This window comes from Diprion similis, chromosome 3, assembly GCF_021155765.1.
Source record: "Diprion similis isolate iyDipSimi1 chromosome 3, iyDipSimi1.1, whole genome shotgun sequence".
In the NCBI taxonomy this organism is placed as follows: Eukaryota; Metazoa; Arthropoda; class Insecta; order Hymenoptera; family Diprionidae; genus Diprion; species Diprion similis.
Window position 1 is genome coordinate 14561305 of NC_060107.1, and position 20218 is coordinate 14581522.

A 20218-nucleotide genomic window follows, 5' to 3' on the forward strand; every position below is an offset into this window, starting at 1 on the left:
CAGGAATTTTTCGGTCTAGAGGACATTTGAATGACTTTTCTTGGACTGATTGGACCCTTAGAAATGCGGAACAAGCATCACAAATAGCGTTAGGCAAACCCTGGCGAAAGTACTTAGAAATTGACTTTTTTATCGGTTGTCACTCCTGCGTTGCCCGCGGCGTATTCGGACCGTACACACTCGAATCTTCTCGCAACATAATGTTGATATAGTGAATCGATAGATTGGTACCAGTATTATTTTAAATTATCAAAATTTCCACCAAAAATCAAAAGGTGTTTACTCGCATTTCTTTTTTTTAGAAAAATCGTTTGTCTCGTAATCGATTTGTGGGACCATTTTTCAACTAATTGCATCCCAGGAATGCAGAAAACATTTCGGAAGAGCGGCGGACCGACAGGAGAGAAATGACTACGATAATCTTCAGTTTTTCGGCTGTTACTTTTCAAGCGTTGCTCGAAGCGTATTGGGACTGCATTTAATCGATTTCTCTCGCAAAATAACGTCAAAGTAGTGCATACAATAATTGTTTGCAGCACTTTTCAAAGTCATCGATTTTGTCGCCAAAAATCCAAAGGGGTTGGCCTTGCTTTTTTAGTGATTTTTGGAGCCGAAAATTTTTTGTCTCGGAATTGACTTGTGTGAGCCTTACGAGACTTATTGCATCTCCAGGAACGCACAAAACACATCAAAAACAGCGAGGGACCAACAGCAGAGAGGTGACGACGAAAATCTTCAGTTTTTCGACTGTAGATTTTTAAACGTTGATCGCACGGTATTAGGACTGCGTTTAATCAATTTCTCTCGCAGAATTACGTCGGAATAGTGCATGGAAAAGTTGTTTGCCAAATCAAATTTTCCGTTAAAAATCCATTGGGTTAGCTTTGTTTTTTTTAAGCATGAAATCTTCCATCTTTGAATCGATTCGTATGACCTGATCTAGACGAGTAGGACCAGAGCAACGCAGAAATGACCCGAAAACGTACTTGGGACCGACAGTTGAGGAAATAGGAAGAAAACACACCGAGATTGATTTTGTTATTTATTGTGATTCACGTTACATAAGTTAATACAATATTATACATATCATATGTCCTGCGAAAGTGCGTTGCACCTCTTTGCTACAAGGTGGAACTCGATGCATAGTTCCAATCTACAATAGTCACTATGTCATATATCATTTGCGAAATTCTACTCAACGTAATATATATTGTACTTTCACCCTAATACAATAATTAGCATTATTATGGAATAGTAAGTCATTTTTCTTTATTTCTTTACGTTTTATTTTTATATTATTTGGCAATTTCGTCGCGTATTATACACCGACATGTCAACACTTGTACTAGGATTGAGGGACAATAAACACTCTGAAACTGAATGAAACCAAAACCCTGCAGCTTTGGATTCATTGTTATCCTTCCCTTTGTTTTTGTTAACTCAGTGCAAATATCATGGCTTCCTGCCGTTCCTGCGTTTTGTATGTCCTTTACTAGACTGATTGTATCCGCAGAAACGCTGAGAACACATCAGAAACAGCGTAGGACCAACAGAAGGTAAGAGACGATGAAAATCTGCGGTTTTTTGACTGTGACTTTTGATCCGTTGCTCGCAGCGTATTGGGACTGCGCTTAATCGATTTCTCTCGCGAAATTACGTCGGACTAGTGCCCTAAAGAATTGATTGCAGCACTTTTCAAAGTCGTCGAAATTTTCGCCAAAAATCCAAAGGGGTTAACCTTACTTTTTTTGCGATTTTTGGAGCTGAAAATTTCTGGTCTCCGATTTGATTTGTATGACCGTTCCTTGGCTAATTGGAACCCCAGGAACTCAAAAAACACATTAGAAAAAGCGTAGGACCAACAGCAGAGAAATGACGATAAAAATCTGTAGTTTTTTGGCTGTAACTTTTGATCCGTTGCTCGCAGCGTATTGGGACTGCGCTTAATCGATTTCTCTCGCAAAATTACGTCGGACTAGTGCCCTAAAGAATTGATTGCAGCACTTTTCAAAGTCGTCGAAATTTTCGCCGAAAATCCAAAGGGGTTAACCTTACTTTTTTTGCGATTTTTGAAGCTGAAAATTTCTGGTCTCCGATTTGATTTGTATGACCGTTCCTTGGCTAATTGGAACCCCAGGAACTCAAAAAACACATTAGAAAAAGCGTAGGACCAACAGCAGAGAAATGACGCTGAAAATCCGTAGTTTTTTGGCTGTAACTTTTGATCCGTTGCTCGCAGCGTATTGGGACTGCGCTTGATCGATTTCTCTCGCAAAATTACGTCGGACTAGTGCACTAAAGAATTGATTGCAGCACTTTTCAAAGTCGTCGAAATTTTCGCCGAAAATCCAAAGGGGTTAACCTTACTTTTTTTGCGATTTTTGGAGCTGAAAATTTCTGGTCTCCGATTTGATTTGTGTGACCGTTCCTTGGCTAATTGGAACCCCAGGAACTCAAAAAACACATTAGAAAAAGCGTAGGACCAACAGCAGAGAAATGACGATGAAAATCTGTAGTTTTTTGGCTGTAACTTTTGATCCGTTGCTCGCAGCGTATTAGGACTGCGCTTAATCGATTTTTCTCGCAAAATTACGTCGGACTGGTGCCCTGAAGAATTGATTGCAGCACTTTTCGAAGTCGTCGAAATTTTCGCCAAAAATCCAAAGGGGTTAACCTTACTTTTTTTGCGATTTTTGGAGCTGAAAATTTCTGGTCTCCGATTTGATTTGTATGACCGTTCCTTGGCTAATTGGAACCCCAGGAACTCAAAAAACACATTAGAAAAAGCGTAGGACCAACAGCAGAGAAATGACGATGAAAATCTGTAGTTTTTTGGCTGTAACTTTTGATCCGTTGCTCGCAGCGTATTGGGACTGCGCTTGATCGATTTCTCTCGCAAAATTACGTCGGACTAGTGCACTAAAGAATTGATTGCAGCACTTTTCAAAGTCGTCGAAATTTTCGCCGAAAATCCAAAGGGGTTAACCTTACTTTTTTTGCGATTTTTGGAGCTGAAAATTTCTGGTCTCCGATTTGATTTGTGTGACCGTTCCTTGGCTAATTGGAACCCCAGGAACTCAAAAAACACATTAGAAAAAGCGTAGGACCAACAGCAGAGAAATGACGATGAAAATCTGTAGTTTTTTGGCTGTAACTTTTGATCCGTTGCTCGCAGCGTATTAGGACTGCGCTTAATCGATTTTTCTCGCAAAATTACGTCGGACTGGTGCCCTAAAGAATTGATTGCAGCACTTTTCAAAGTCGTCGAAATTTTCGCCAAAAATCCAAAGGGGTTAACCTTACTTTTTTTGCGATTTTTGGAGCTGAAAATTTCTGGTCTCCGATTTGATTTGTATGACCGTTCCTTGGCTAATTGGAACCCCAGGAACTCAAAAAACACATTAGAAAAAGCGTAGGACCAACAGCAGAGAAATGACGATGAAAATCTGTAGTTTTTTGGCTGTAACTTTTGATCCGTTGCTCGCAGCGTATTGGGACTGCGCTTGATCGATTTCTCTCGCAAAATTACGTCGGACTAGTGCACTAAAGAATAGATTGCAGCACTTTTCAAAGTCGTCGAAATTTTCGCCGAAAATCCAAAGGGGTTAACCTTACTTTTTTTGCGATTTTTGGAGCTGAAAATTTCTGGTCTCCGATTTGATTTGTATGACCGTTCCTTGGCTAATTGGAACCCCAGGAACTCAAAAAACACATTAGAAAAAGCGTAGGACCAACAGCAGAGAAATGACGATGAAAATCTGTAGTTTTTTGGCTGTAACTTTTGATCCGTTGCTCGCAGCGTATTGGGACTGCGCTTAATCGATTTCTCTCGCAAAATTACGTCGGACTAGTGCCCTAAAGAATTGATTGCAGCACTTTTCAAAGTCGTCGAAATTTTCGCCAAAAATCCAAAGGGGTTAGCCTTACTTTTTTTGCGATTTTTAGAGCTAAAAATTTCTGGTCTCCGATTTGATTTGTATGACCGTTCCTTGGCTGATTGGAACCCCAGGAACTCAAAAAACACATTAGAAAAAGCGTAGGACCAACAGCAGAGAAATGACGATGAAAATCTGTAGTTTTTAGGCTGTAACTTTTGATCCGTCGCTCGCAGCGTATTGGGTCTGCGCTAAATCGATTTCTCTCGCAAAATTACGTCGGACTAGTGCCCTAAAGAATTGATTGCAGCACTTTTCAAAGTCATCGGAATTTTCGCCAAAAATCCAAAGGGGTTAACCTTACTTTTTTTGCGATTTTTGGAGCTGAAAATTTCTGGTCTCCGATTTGATTTGTACGACCGTTCCTTGGCTAATTGGAACCCCAGGAACTCAAAAAACACATCAGAAAAAGCGTAGGACCAACAGCAGAGAAATGACGATGAAAATCTGTAGTTTTTTGGCTGTAACTTTTGATCCGTTGCTCGCAGCGTATTGGGACTGCGCCCAATCGATTTCTCTCGCAAAATTACGTCGGACTAGTGCCCTAAAGAATTGATTGCAGCACTTTTCAAAGTCGTCGAAATTTTCGCCAAAAATCCAAAGGGGTTAACCTTACTTTTTTGCGATTTTTGGAGCTGAGAATTTCTGGTCTCCGATTTGATTTGTATGACCGTTCCTTAGCTAATTGGAACCCCAGGAACTCAAAAAACACATTAGAAAAAGCGTAGGACCAACAGCAGAGAAATGACGATGAAAATCTGTAGTTTTTTGGCTGTAACTTTTGATCCGTTGCTCGCAGCGTATTGGTACTGCGCTCAATCGATTTTTCTCGCAAAATTACGTCGGACTAGTGCCCTAAAGAATTGATTGCAGCACTTTTCAAAGTCGTCGAAATTTTCGCCAAAAATCCAAAGGGGTTAACCTTACTTTTTTTGCGATTTTTAAAGCTGAAAATTTCTGGTCTCCGATTTGATTTGTATGACCGTTCCTTGGCTAATTGGAACCCCAGGAACTCAAAAAACACATCAGAAAAAGCGTAGGACCAACAGCAGAGAAATGACGATGAAAATCTGTAGTTTTTTGGCTGTAACTTTTGATCCGTTGCTCGCAGCGTATTGGGACTGCGCTTAATCGATTTCTCTCGCAAAATTACGTCGGACTAGTGCCCTGAAGAATTGATTGCAGCACTTTCCAAAGTCGTCGAAATTTTCGCCAAAAATCCAAAGGGGTTAACCTTACTTTTTTTGCGATTTTTAGAGCTAAAAATTTCTGGTCTCCGATTTGATTTGTATGACCGTTCCTTGGCTAATTGGAACCCCAGGAACTCAAAAAACACATCAGAAAAAGCGTGGGACCAACAGCAGAGAAATGACGATGAAAATCTGTAGTTTTTTGGCTGTAACTTTTGATCCGTTGCTCGCAGCGTATTAGGACTGCGCTTAATCGATTTTTCTCGCAAAATTACGTCGGACTGGTGCCCTGAAGAATTGATTGCAGCACTTTTCGAAGTCGTCGAAATTTTCGCCAAAAATCCAAAGGGGTTAACCTTACTTTTTTTGCGATTTTTGGAGCTGAAAATTTCTGGTCTCCGATTTGATTTGTATGACCGTTCCTTGGCTAATTGGAACCCCAGGAACTCAAAAAACACATTAGAAAAAGCGTAGGACCAACAGCAGAGAAATGACGATGAAAATCTGTAGTTTTTTGGCTGTAACTTTTGATCCGTTGCTCGCAGCGTATTGGGACTGCGCTTGATCGATTTCTCTCGCAAAATTACGTCGGACTAGTGCACTAAAGAATTGATTGCAGCACTTTTCAAAGTCGTCGAAATTTTCGCCGAAAATCCAAAGGGGTTAACCTTACTTTTTTTGCGATTTTTGGAGCTGAAAATTTCTGGTCTCCGATTTGATTTGTGTGACCGTTCCTTGGCTAATTGGAACCCCAGGAACTCAAAAAACACATTAGAAAAAGCGTAGGACCAACAGCAGAGAAATGACGATGAAAATCTGTAGTTTTTTGGCTGTAACTTTTGATCCGTTGCTCGCAGCGTATTAGGACTGCGCTTAATCGATTTTTCTCGCAAAATTACGTCGGACTAGTGCACTAAAGAATAGATTGCAGCACTTTTCAAAGTCGTCGAAATTTTCGCCGAAAATCCAAAGGGGTTAACCTTACTTTTTTTGCGATTTTTGGAGCTGAAAATTTCTGGTCTCCGATTTGATTTGTGTGACCGTTCCTTGGCTAATTGGAACCCCAGGAACTCAAAAAACACATTAGAAAAAGCGTAGGACCAACAGCAGAGAAATGACGATGAAAATCTGTAGTTTTTTGGCTGTAACTTTTGATCCGTTGCTCGCAGCGTATTAGGACTGCGCTTAATCGATTTTTCTCGCAAAATTACGTCGGACTGGTGCCCTGAAGAATTGATTGCAGCACTTTTCGAAGTCGTCGAAATTTTCGCCAAAAATCCAAAGGGGTTAACCTTACTTTTTTTGCGATTTTTGGAGCTGAAAATTTCTGGTCTCCGATTTGATTTGTATGACCGTTCCTTGGCTAATTGGAACCCCAGGAACTCAAAAAACACATTAGAAAAAGCGTAGGACCAACAGCAGAGAAATGACGATGAAAATCTGTAGTTTTTTGGCTGTAACTTTTGATCCGTTGCTCGCAGCGTATTGGGACTGCGCTTAATCGATTTCTCTCGCAAAATTACGTCGGACTAGTGCCCTAAAGAATTGATTGCAGCACTTTTCAAAGTCGTCGAAATTTTCGCCAAAAATCCAAAGGGGTTAACCTTACTTTTTTTGCGATTTTTAGAGCTAAAAATTTCTGGTCTCCGATTTGATTTGTATGACCGTTCCTTGGCTGATTGGAACCCCAGGAACTCAAAAAACACATTAGAAAAAGCGTAGGACCAACAGCAGAGAAATGACGATGAAAATCTGTAGTTTTTAGGCTGTAACTTTTGATCCGTCGCTCGCAGCGTATTGGGTCTGCGCTAAATCGATTTCTCTCGCAAAATTACGTCGGACTAGTGCCCTAAAGAATTGATTGCAGCACTTTTCAAAGTCATCGGAATTTTCGCCAAAAATCCAAAGGGGTTAACCTTACTTTTTTTGCGATTTTTGGAGCTGAAAATTTCTGGTCTCCGATTTGATTTGTACGACCGTTCCTTGGCTAATTGGAACCCCAGGAACTCAAAAAACACATCAGAAAAAGCGTAGGACCAACAGCAGAGAAATGACGATGAAAATCTGTAGTTTTTTGGCTGTAACTTTTGATCCGTTGCTCGCAGCGTATTGGGACTGCGCCCAATCGATTTCTCTCGCAAAATTACGTCGGACTAGTGCCCTAAAGAATTGATTGCAGCACTTTTCAAAGTCGTCGAAATTTTCGCCAAAAATCCAAAGGGGTTAACCTTACTTTTTTGCGATTTTTGGAGCTGAGAATTTCTGGTCTCCGATTTGATTTGTATGACCGTTCCTTAGCTAATTGGAACCCCAGGAACTCAAAAAACACATTAGAAAAAGCGTAGGACCAACAGCAGAGAAATGACGATGAAAATCTGTAGTTTTTTGGCTGTAACTTTTGATCCGTTGCTCGCAGCGTATTGGTACTGCGCTCAATCGATTTTTCTCGCAAAATTACGTCGGACTAGTGCCCTAAAGAATTGATTGCAGCACTTTTCAAAGTCGTCGAAATTTTCGCCAAAAATCCAAAGGGGTTAACCTTACTTTTTTTGCGATTTTTAAAGCTGAAAATTTCTGGTCTCCGATTTGATTTGTATGACCGTTCCTTGGCTAATTGGAACCCCAGGAACTCAAAAAACACATCAGAAAAAGCGTGGGACCAACAGCAGAGAAATGACGATGAAAATCTGTAGTTTTTAGGCTGTACCTTTTGATCCGTCGCTCGCAGCGTATCGGGTCTGCGCTAAATCGATTTCTCTCGCAAAATTACGTCGGACTAGTGCCCTAAAGAATTGATTGCAGCACTTTTCAAAGTCATCGAAATTTCCGCCAAAAATCCAAAGGGGTTAACCTTACTTTTTTTGCGATTTTTGAAGCTGAAAATTTCTGGTCTCCGATTTGATTTGTACGACCGTTCCTTGGCTAATTGGAACCCCAGGAACTCAAAAAACACATCAGAAGAAGCGTAGGATCATCAGCAGAGAAATGACGATGAAAATCTGTAGTTTTTTGGCTGTAACTTTTGATCCGTTGCTCGCAGCGTATTAGGACTGCGCCTAATCGATTTCTCTCGCAAAATTACGTCGGACTAGTGCCCTCAAGAATTGATTGCAGCACTTTTCAAAGTCGTCGAAATTTTCGCTAAAAATCCAAAGGGGTTAACCTTACTTTTTATGCGATTTTTGGAGCTGAAAATTTCTGGTCTCCGATTTGATTTGTATGACCGTTCCTTGGCTAATTGGAACCCCAGGAACTCAGAAAACACATTAGAAAAAGCGTAGGACCAACAGCAGAGAAATGACGATTAAAATCTGTAGTTTTTTGGCTGTAACTTTTGATTCGTTGCTCGCAGCGTATTGGGACTGCGCTTAATCGATTTCTCTCGCAAAATTACGTCGGACCAGTGCCCTAAAGAATTGATTGCAGCACTTTTCAAAGTCGTCGAAATTTTCGCCAAAAATCCAAAGGGGTTAACCTTACTTTTTTTGCGATTTTTGGAGCTGAGAATTTCTGGTCTCCGATTTGATTTGTATGACCGTTCCTTGGCTAATTGGAACCCCAGGAACTCAAAAAACACATTAGAAAAAGCGTAGGACCAACAGCAGAGAAATGACGATGAAAATCTGTAGTTTTCTGGCTGTAACTTTTGATCCGTTGCTCGCAGCGTATTGGGACTGCGCTTAATCGATTTCTCTCGCAAAATTACGTCGGACTAGTGCCCTAAAGAATTGATAGCAGCACTTTTCAAAGTCGTCGAAATTTTCGCCAAAAATCCAAAGGGGTTAACCTTACTTTTTTTGCGATTTTAGAAGCTGAAAATTTCTGGTCTCCGATTTGATTTCTACGACCGTTCCTTGGCTAATTGGAACCCCAGGAACTGAAAAAACACATCAGAAGAAGCGTAGGACCATCAGCAGAGAAATGACGATGAAAATCTGTAGTTTTTTGGCTGTAACTTTTGATCCGTTGCTCGCAGCGTATTAGGACTGCGCCTAATCGATTTCTCTCGCAAAATTACGTCGGACTAGTGCCCTCAAGGATTGATTGCAGCACTTTTCAAAGTCGTCGAAATTTTCGCTAAAAATCCAAAGGGGTTAACCTTACTTTTTATGCGATTTTTGGAGCTGAAAATTTCTGGTCTCCGATTTGATTTGTATGACCGTTCCTCGGCTAATTGGAACCCCAGGAACTCAGAAAACACATTAGAAAAAGCGTAGGACCAACAGCAGAGGAATGACGATGAAAATCTGTAGTTTTTTGGCTGTAACTTTTGATCCGTTGCTCGCAGCGTATTGGGATTGCGCCCAATCAATTTCTCTCGCAAAATTACGTCGGACTAGTGCCCCAAAGAATTGATTGCAGCACTTTTCAAAGTCGTCGAAATTTTCGCCAAAAATCCAAAGGGGTTAACCTTACTTTTTTGCGATTTTTGGAGCTGAGAATTTCTGGTCTCCGATTTGATTTGTATGACCGTTCCTTGGCTCATTGGAACCCCAGGAACTCAAAAAACACATTAGAAAAAGCGTAGGACCAACACCAGAGAAATGACGATGAAAATCTGTAGTTTTTTGGCTGTAACTTTTGATCCGTTGCTCGCAGCGTATTGGGACTGCGCTTAATCGATTTTTCTCGCAAAATTACGTCGGACTAGTGCCCTAAAGAATTGATTGCAGCACTTTTCAAAGTCGTCGAAAGTTTCGCCAAAAATCCAAAGGGGTTAACCTTACTTTTTTTGCGATTTTTGGAGCTGAAAATTTCTGGTCTCCGATTTGATTTGTATGACCGTTCCTTGGCTGATTGGAACCCCGGGAACTCAAAAAACACATTAGAAAAAGCGTAGGACCAACAGCAGAGAAATGACGATTAAAATCTGTAGTTTTTTGGCTGTAACTTTTGATCCGTTGCTCGCAGCGTATTGGGACTGCGCTTAATCGATTTCTCTCGCAAAATTACGTCGGACCAGTGCCCTAAAGAATTGATTGCAGCACTTTTCAAAGTCGTCGAAATTTTCGCCAAAAATCCAAAGGGGTTAACCTTACTTTTTTTGCGATTTTTGGAGCTGAGAATTTCTGGTCTCCGATTTGATTTGTATGACCGTTCCTTGGCTAATTGGAACCCCAGGAACTCAAAAAACACATTAGAAAAAGCGTAGGACCAACAGCGGAGAAATGACGATGAAAATCTGTAGTTTTTTGGCTGTAACTTTTGATCCGTTGCTCGCTGCGTATTGGAACTGTGCTTAATCGATTTCTCTCGCAAAATTACGTCGGACTAGTGCCCTAAAGAATTGATTGCAGCACTTTTCAAAGTCGTCGAAATTTTCGCCAAAAATCCAAAGGGGTTAACCTTACTTTTTTTGCGATTTTTAGAGCTGAAAATTTCTGGTCACCGATTTGATTTGTATGACCGTTCCTTGGCTAATTGGAACCCGAGGAACTCAAAAAACAGGTTAGAAAAAGCGTAGGACCAACAGCAGAGAAATGACGATGAAAATCTGTAGTTTTTTGGCTGTAACTTTTGATCCGTTGCTCGCAGCGTATTGGGACTGCGCTTAATCGATTTCTCTCGCAAAATTACGTAGGACTAGTGCCCTAAAGAATTGATTGCAGCACTTTTCAAAGTCGTCGAAATTTTCGCCAAAAATCCAAAGGGGTTAGCCTTACTTTTTTTGCGATTTTTAGAGCTAAAAATTTCTGGTCTCCGATTTGATTTGTATGACCGTTCCTTGGCTGATTGGAACCCCAGGAACTCAAAAAACACATTAGAAAAAGCGTAGGACCAACAGCAGAGAAATGACGATGAAAATCTGTAGTTTTTAGGCTGTAACTTTTGATCCGTCGCTCGCAGCGTATTGGGTCTGCGCTAAATCGATTTCTCTCGCAAAATTACGTCGGACTAGTGCCCTAAAGAATTGATTGCAGCACTTTTCAAAGTCATCGGAATTTTCGCCAAAAATCCAAAGGGGTTAACCTTACTTTTTTTGCGATTTTTGGAGCTGAAAATTTCTGGTCTCCGATTTGATTTGTACGACCGTTCCTTGGCTAATTGGAACCCCAGGAACTCAAAAAACACATCAGAAAAAGCGTAGGACCAACAGCAGAGAAATGACGATGAAAATCTGTAGTTTTTTGGCTGTAACTTTTGATCCGTTGCTCGCAGCGTATTGGGACTGCGCCCAATCGATTTCTCTCGCAAAATTACGTCGGACTAGTGCCCTAAAGAATTGATTGCAGCACTTTTCAAAGTCGTCGAAATTTTCGCCAAAAATCCAAAGGGGTTAACCTTACTTTTTTGCGATTTTTGGAGCTGAGAATTTCTGGTCTCCGATTTGATTTGTATGACCGTTCCTTAGCTAATTGGAACCCCAGGAACTCAAAAAACACATTAGAAAAAGCGTAGGACCAACAGCAGAGAAATGACGATGAAAATCTGTAGTTTTTTGGCTGTAACTTTTGATCCGTTGCTCGCAGCGTATTGGTACTGCGCTCAATCGATTTTTCTCGCAAAATTACGTCGGACTAGTGCCCTAAAGAATTGATTGCAGCACTTTTCAAAGTCGTCGAAATTTTCGCCAAAAATCCAAAGGGGTTAACCTTACTTTTTTTGCGATTTTTAAAGCTGAAAATTTCTGGTCTCCGATTTGATTTGTATGACCGTTCCTTGGCTAATTGGAACCCCAGGAACTCAAAAAACACATCAGAAAAAGCGTAGGACCAACAGCAGAGAAATGACGATGAAAATCTGTAGTTTTTTGGCTGTAACTTTTGATCCGTTGCTTGCAGCGTATTGGGACTGCGCTTAATCGATTTCTCTCGCAAAATTACGTCGGACTAGTGCCCTGAAGAATTGATTGCAGCACTTTCCAAAGTCGTCGAAATTTTCGCCAAAAATCCAAAGGGGTTAACCTTACTTTTTTTGCGATTTTTAGAGCTAAAAATTTCTGGTCTCCGATTTGATTTGTATGACCGTTCCTTGGCTAATTGGAACCCCAGGAACTCAAAAAACACATCAGAAAAAGCGTGGGACCAACAGCAGAGAAATGACGATGAAAATCTGTAGTTTTTTGGCTGTAACTTTTGATCCGTTGCTCGCAGCGTATTAGGACTGCGCCTAATCGATTTCTCTCGCAAAATTACGTCGGACTAGTGCCCTCAAGAATTGATTGCAGCACTTTTCAAAGTCGTCGAAATTTTCGCTAAAAATCCAAAGGGGTTAACCTTACTTTTTATGCGATTTTTGGAGCTGAAAATTTCTGGTCTCCGATTTGATTTGTATGACCGTTCCTTGGCTAATTGGAACCCCAGGAACTCAGAAAACACATTAGAAATAGCGTAGGACCAACAGCAGAGAAATGACGATGAAAATCTGTAGTTTTCTGGCTGTAACTTTTGATCCGTTGCTCGCAGCGTATTGGGACTGCGCTTAATCGATTTTTCTCGCAAAATTACGTCGGACTAGTGCCCTAAAGAATTGATTGCAGCACTTTTCAAAGTCGTCGAAAGTTTCGCCAAAAATCCAAAGGGGTTAACCTTACTTTTTTTGCGATTTTTGGAGCTGAAAATTTCTGGTCTCCGATTTGATTTGTATGACCGTTCCTTGGCTGATTGGAACCCCGGGAACTCAAAAAACACATTAGAAAAAGCGTAGGACCAACAGCAGAGAAATGACGATGAAAATCTGTAGTTTTTTGGCTGTAACTTTTGATCCGTTGCTCGCAGCGTATTGGGACTGCGCTTAATCGATTTCTCTCGCAAAATTACGTCGGACCAGTGCCCTAAAGAATTGATTGCAGCACTTTTCAAAGTCGTCGAAATTTTCGCCAAAAATCCAAAGGGGTTAACCTTACTTTTTTTGCGATTTTTGGAGCTGAGAATTTCTGGTCTCCGATTTGATTTGTATGACCGTTCCTTGGCTAATTGGAACCCCAGGAACTCAAAAAACACATTAGAAAAAGCGTAGGACCAACAGCGGAGAAATGACGATGAAAATCTGTAGTTTTTTGGCTGTAACTTTTGATCCGTTGCTCGCTGCGTATTGGAACTGTGCTTAATCGATTTCTCTCGCAAAATTACGTCGGACTAGTGCCCTAAAGAATTGATTGCAGCACTTTTCAAAGTCGTCGAAATTTTCGCCAAAAATCCAAAGGGGTTAACCTTACTTTTTTTGCGATTTTTAGAGCTGAAAATTTCTGGTCTCCGATTTGATTTGTATGACCGTTCCTTGGCTAATTGGAACCCGAGGAACTCAAAAAACAGGTTAGAAAAAGCGTAGGACCAACAGCAGAGAAATGACGATGAAAATCTGTAGTTTTTTGGCTGTAACTTTTGATCCGTTGCTCGCAGCGTATTGGGACTGCGCTTAATCGATTTCTCTCGCAAAATTACGTAGGACTAGTGCCCTAAAGAATTGATTGCAGCACTTTTCAAAGTCGTCGAAATTTTCGCCAAAAATCCAAAGGGGTTAACCTTACTTTTTTTGCGATTTTTGGAGCTGAGAATTTCTGGTCTCCGATTTGATTTGTATGACCGTTCCTCGGCTAATTGGAACCCCAGGAACTCAAAAAACACATTAGAAAAAGCGTAGGACCAACAGCAGAGAAATGACGATGAAAATCTGTAGTTTTTTGGCTGTAACTTTTGATCCGTTGCTCGCAGCGTATTGGGACTGCGCCTAATCGATTTCTCTCGCAAAATTACATCGGACTAGTGCCCCCAAGAATTGATTGCCGCACTTTTCAAAGTCGTCGAAATTTTCGCTAAAAATCCAAAGGGGTTAACCTTACTTTTTATGCGATTTTTGGAGCTGAAAATTTCTGGTCTCCGATTTGATTTGTATGACCGTTCCTTGGCTAATTTTAACCCCAGGAACTCAGAAAACACATTAGAAAAAGCGTAGGACCAACAGCAGAGAAATGACGATCAAAATCTGTAGTTTTTTGGCTGTAACTTTTGATCCGTTGCTCGCAGCGTATTGGGACTGCGCCTAATCGATTTCTCTCGCCAAATTACGTCGGACTAGTGCCCCGAAGAATTGATTGCAGCACTTTTTAAAGTCGTCGAAATTTTCGCCAAAAATCCAAAGGGGTTAACCTTACTTTTTTTTGCGATTATTGGAGCTGAAAATTTCTGGTCTCCGATTTGATTTGTATGACCGTTCCTTGGCTAATTGGAACCCCAGGAACTCAAAAAACACATTAGAAAAAGCGTAGGACCAACAGCAGAGAAATGACGATGAAAATCTGTAGTTTTCTGGCTGTAACTTTTGATCCGTTGCTCGCAGCGTATTGGGACTGCGCTTAATCGATTTCTCTCGCGAAATTACGTCGGACTAGTGCCCTGAAGAATTGATTGCAGCACTTTTCAAAGTCGTCGAAATTTTCGCCAAAAATCCAAAGGGGTTAACCTTACTTTTTTTGCGATTTTTGGAGCTGAAAATTTCTGGTCTCCGATTTGATTTGTATGACCGTTCCCTGGCTAATTGGAACCCCAGGAACTCAAAAAACACATTAGAAAAAGCGTAGGACCAACAGCAGAGAAATGACGATGAAAATCTGTAGTTTTTTGGCTGTAACTTTTGATCCGTTGCTCGCAGCGTATTGGGACTGCGCTTAATCGATTTCTCTCGCAAAATTACGTCGGACTAGTGCCCTAAAAATTGATTGCAGCACTTTTCAAAGTCGTCGAAATTTTCGCTAAAAATCCAAAGGGGTTAACCTTACTTTTTTTGCGATTGTTGGAGCTGAAAATTTCTGGTCTCCGATTTGATTTGTATGACCGTTCCTAGGCTAATTGGAACCCCAGGAACTCAAAAAACACATTAGAAAAAGCGTAGGACCAACAGCAGAGAAATGACGATGAAAATCTGTAGTTTTTTGGCTGTAACTTTTGATCCGTTGCTCGCAGCGTATTGGGACTGCGCTTAATCGATTTCTCTCGCAAAATTACGTCGGACCAGTGCCCTAAAGAATTGATTGCAGCACTTTTCAAAGTCGTCGAAATTTTAGCCGAAAATCCAAAGGGGTTAACCTTACTTTTTTTGCGATTTTTGGAGCTGAAAATTTCTGGTCTCCGATTTGATTTGTATGACCGTTCCTTGGCTAATTGGAACCCCAGGAACTCAAAAAACACATTAGAAAAAGCGTAGGACCAACAGCAGAGAAATGACGATGAAAATCTGTAGTTTTCTGGCTGTAACTTTTGATCCGTTGCTCGCAGCGTATTGGGACTGCGCCCAATCGATTTCTCTCGCAAAATTACGTCGGACTAGTGCCCTAAAGAATTGATTGCAGCACTTTTCAAAGTCGTCGAAATTTTCGCCAAAAATCCAAAGGGGTTAACCTTACTTTTTTTGCGATTTTTAGAGCTAAAAATTTCTGGTCTCCGATTTGATTTGTATGACCGTTCCTTGGCTAATTGGAACCCCAGGAACTCAAAAAACACATCAGAAAAAGCGTGGGACCAACAGCAGAGAAATGACGATGAAAATCTGTAGTTTTTAGGCTGTACCTTTTGATCCGTCGCTCGCAGCGTATCGGGTCTGCGCTAAATCGATTTCTCTCGCAAAATTACGTCGGACTAGTGCTCTCAAGAATTGATTGCAGCACTTTTCAAAGTCATCGAAATTTCCGCCAAGAATCCAAAGGGGTTAACCTTACTTTTTTTGCGATTTTTGAAGCTGAAAATTTCTGGTCTCCGATTTGATTTGTACGACCGTTCCTTGGCTAATTGGAACCCCAGGAACTCAAAAAACACATCAGAAGAAGCGTAGGACCATCAGCAGAGAAATGACGATGAAAATCTGTAGTTTTTTGGCTGTAACTTTTGATCCGTTGCTCGCAGCGTATTAGGACTGCGCCTAATCGATTTCTCTCGCAAAATTACGTCGGACTAGTGCCCTCAAGAATTGATTGCAGCACTTTTCAAAGTCGTCGAAATTTTCGCTGAAAATCCAAAGGGGTTAACCTTACTTTTTATGCGATTTTTGGAGCTGAAAATTTCTGGTCTCCGATTTGATTTGTATGACCGTTCCTTGGCTAATTGGAACCCCAGGAACTCAGAAAACACATTAGAAAAAGCGTAGGACCAACAGCAGAGGAATGACGATGAAAATCTGTAGTTTTTTGGCTGTAACATTTGATCCGTTGCTCGCAGCGTATTGGGATTGCGCCCAATCAATTTCTCTCGCAAAATTACGTCGGACTAGTGCCCCAAAGAATTGATTGCAGCACTTTCCAAAGTCGTCGAAATTTTCGCCAAAAATCCAAAGGGGTTAACCTTACTTTTTTGCGATTTTTGGAGCTGAGAATTTCTGGTCTCCGATTTGATTTGTATGACCGTTCCTTGGCTCATTGGAACCCCAGGAACTCAAAAAACACATTAGAAAAAGCGTAGGACCAACACCAGAGAAATGACGATGAAAATCTGTAGTTTTTTGGCTGTAACTTTTGATCCGTTGCTCGCAGCGTATTGGGACTGCGCTTAATCGATTTTTCTCGCAAAATTACGTCGGACTAGTGCCCTAAAGAATTGATTGCAGCACTTTTCAAAGTCGTCGAAAGTTTCGCCAAAAATCCAAAGGGGTTAACCTTACTTTTTTTGCGATTTTTGGAGCTCAAAATTTCTGGTCTCCGATTTGATTTGTATGACCGTTCCTTGGCTAATTGGAACCCCGGGAACTCAAAAAACACATTAGAAAAAGCGTAGGACCAACAGCAGAGAAATGACGATTAAAATCTGTAGTTTTTTGGCTGTAACTTTTGATCCGTTGCTCGCAGCGTATTGGGACTGCGCTTAATCGATTTCTCTCGCAAAATTACGTCGGACCAGTGCCCTAAAGAATTGATTGCAGCACTTTTCAAAGTCGTCGAAATTTTCTCCAAAAATCCAAAGGGGTTAACCTTACTTTTTTTGCGATTTTTGGAGCTGAGAATTTCTGGTCTCCGATTTGATTTGTATGACCGTTCCTTGGCTAATTGGAACCCCAGGAACTCAAAAAACACATTAGAAAAAGCGTAGGACCAACAGCAGAGAAATGACGATGAAAATCTGTAGTTTTCTGGCTGTAACTTTTGATCCGTTGCTCGCAGCGTATTGGGACTGCGCTTAATCGATTTTTCTCGCAAAATTACGTCGGACTAGTGCCCTAAAGAATTGATTGCAGCACTTTTCAAAGTCGTCGAAAGTTTCGCCAAAAATCCAAAGGGGTTAACCTTACTTTTTTTGCGATTTTTGGAGCTGAAAATTTCTGGTCTCCGATTTGATTTGTATGACCGTTCCTTGGCTGATTGGAACCCCGGGAACTCAAAAAACACATTAGAAAAAGCGTAGGACCAACAGCAGAGAAATGACGATTAAAATCTGTAGTTTTTTGGCTGTAACTTTTGATCCGTTGCTCGCAGCGTATTGGGACTGCGCTTAATCGATTTCTCTCGCAAAATTACGTCGGACCAGTGCCCTAAAGAATTGATTGCAGCACTTTTCAAAGTCGTCGAAATTTTCGCCAAAAATCCAAAGGGGTTAACCTTACTTTTTTTGCGATTTTTGGAGCTGAGAATTTCTGGTCTCCGATTTGATTTGTATGACCGTTCCTTGGCTAATTGGAACCCCAGGAACTCAAAAAACACATTAGAAAAAGCGTAGGACCAACAGCGGAGAAATGACGATGAAAATCTGTAGTTTTTTGGCTGTAACTTTTGATCCGTTGCTCGCTGCGTATTGGAACTGTGCTTAATCGATTTCTCTCGCAAAATTACGTCGGACTAGTGCCCTAAAGAATTGATTGCAGCACTTTTCAAAGTCGTCGAAATTTTCGCCAAAAATCCAAAGGGGTTAACCTTACTTTTTTTGCGATTTTTAGAGCTGAAAATTTCTGGTCTCCGATTTGATTTGTATGACCGTTCCTTGGCTAATTGGAACCCGAGGAACTCAAAAAACAGGTTAGAAAAAGCGTAGGACCAACAGCAGAGAAATGACGATGAAAATCTGTAGTTTTTTGGCTGTAACTTTTGATCCGTTGCTCGCAGCGTATTGGGACTGCGCTTAATCGATTTCTCTCGCAAAATTACGTAGGACTAGTGCCCTAAAGAATTGATTGCAGCACTTTTCAAAGTCGTCGAAATTTTCGCCAAAAATCCAAAGGGGTTAACCTTACTTTTTTTGCGATTTTTGGAGCTGAGAATTTCTGGTCTCCGATTTGATTTGTATGACCGTTCCTCGGCTAATTGGAACCCCAGGAACTCAAAAAACACATTAGAAAAAGCGTAGGACCAACAGCAGAGAAATGACGATGAAAATCTGTAGTTTTTTGGCTGTAACTTTTGATCCGTTGCTCGCAGCGTATTGGGACTGCGCCTAATCGATTTCTCTCGCAAAATTACATCGGACTAGTGCCCCCAAGAATTGATTGCCGCACTTTTCAAAGTCGTCGAAATTTTCGCTAAAAATCCAAAGGGGTTAACCTTACTTTTTATGCGATTTTTGGAGCTGAAAATTTCTGGTCTCCGATTTGATTTGTATGACCGTTCCTTGGCTAATTTTAACCCCAGGAACTCAGAAAACACATTAGAAAAAGCGTAGGACCAACAGCAGAGAAATGACGATCAAAATCTGTAGTTTTTTGGCTGTAACTTTTGATCCGTTGCTCGCAGCGTATTGGGACTGCGCCTAATCGATTTCTCTCGCCAAATTACGTCGGACTAGTGCCCCGAAGAATTGATTGCAGCACTTTTTAAAGTCGTCGAAATTTTCGCCAAAAATCCAAAGGGGTTAACCTTACTTTTTTTTGCGATTATTGGAGCTGAAAATTTCTGGTCTCCGATTTGATTTGTATGACCGTTCCTTGGCTAATTGGAACCCCAGGAACTCAAAAAACACATTAGAAAAAGCGTAGGACCAACAGCAGAGAAATGACGATGAAAATCTGTAGTTTTCTGGCTGTAACTTTTGATCCGTTGCTCGCAGCGTATTGGGACTGCGCTTAATCGATTTCTCTCGCGGAATTACGTCGGACTAGTGCCCTGAAGAATTGATTGCAGCACTTTTCAAAGTCGTCGAAATTTTCGCCAAAAATCCAAAGGGGTTAACCTTACTTTTTTTGCGATTTTTGGAGCTGAAAATTTCTGGTCTCCGATTTGATTTGTATGACCGTTCCCTGGCTAATTGGAACCCCAGGAACTCAAAAAACACATTAGAAAAAGCGTAGGACCAACAGCAGAGAAATGACGATGAAAATCTGTAGTTTTTTGGCTGTAACTTTTGATCCGTTGCTCGCAGCGTATTGGGACTGCGCTTAATCGATTTCTCTCGCAAAATTACGTCGGACTAGTGCCCTAAAAATTGATTGCAGCACTTTTCAAAGTCGTCGAAATTTTCGCTAAAAATCCAAAGGGGTTAACCTTACTTTTTTTGCGATTGTTGGAGCTGAAAATTTCTGGTCTCCGATTTGATTTGTATGACCGTTCCTAGGCTAATTGGAACCCCAGGAACTCAGAAAACACATTAGAAAAAGCGTAGGACCAACAGCAGAGAAATGACGATGAAAATCTGTAGTTTTTTGGCTGTAACTTTTGATCCGTTGCTCGCAGCGTATTGGGACTGCGCTTAATCGATTTCTCTCGCAAAATTACGTTGGACTAGTGCCCTAAAGTATTGATTGCAGCACTTTTCAAAGTCGTCGAACTTTTCGCCAAAAATCCAAAGGGGTTAACCTTACTTTTTTTGCGATTTTTGGAGCTGAAAATTTCTGGTCTCCGATTTGATTTGTATGACCGTTCCTTGGCTAATTGGAACCCCAGAAACTCAAAAAACACATTAGAAAAAGCGTAGGACCAACAGCAGAGAAATGACGATGAAAATCTGTAGTTTTTTGGCTGTAACTTTTCATTCGTTGCTCGCAGCGTATTGGGACTGCGCTTAATCGATTTCTCTCGCAAAACTACGTCGGACTAGTGCCCTAAAAAATTGATTGCAGCACTTTTCAAAGTCGTCGAAATTTTCGCCAAAAATCCAAAGGGGTTAACCTTACTTTTTTTGCGATTTTTGGAGCTGAGAATTTCTGGTCTACGATTTGATTTGTATGACCGTTCCTTGGCTAATT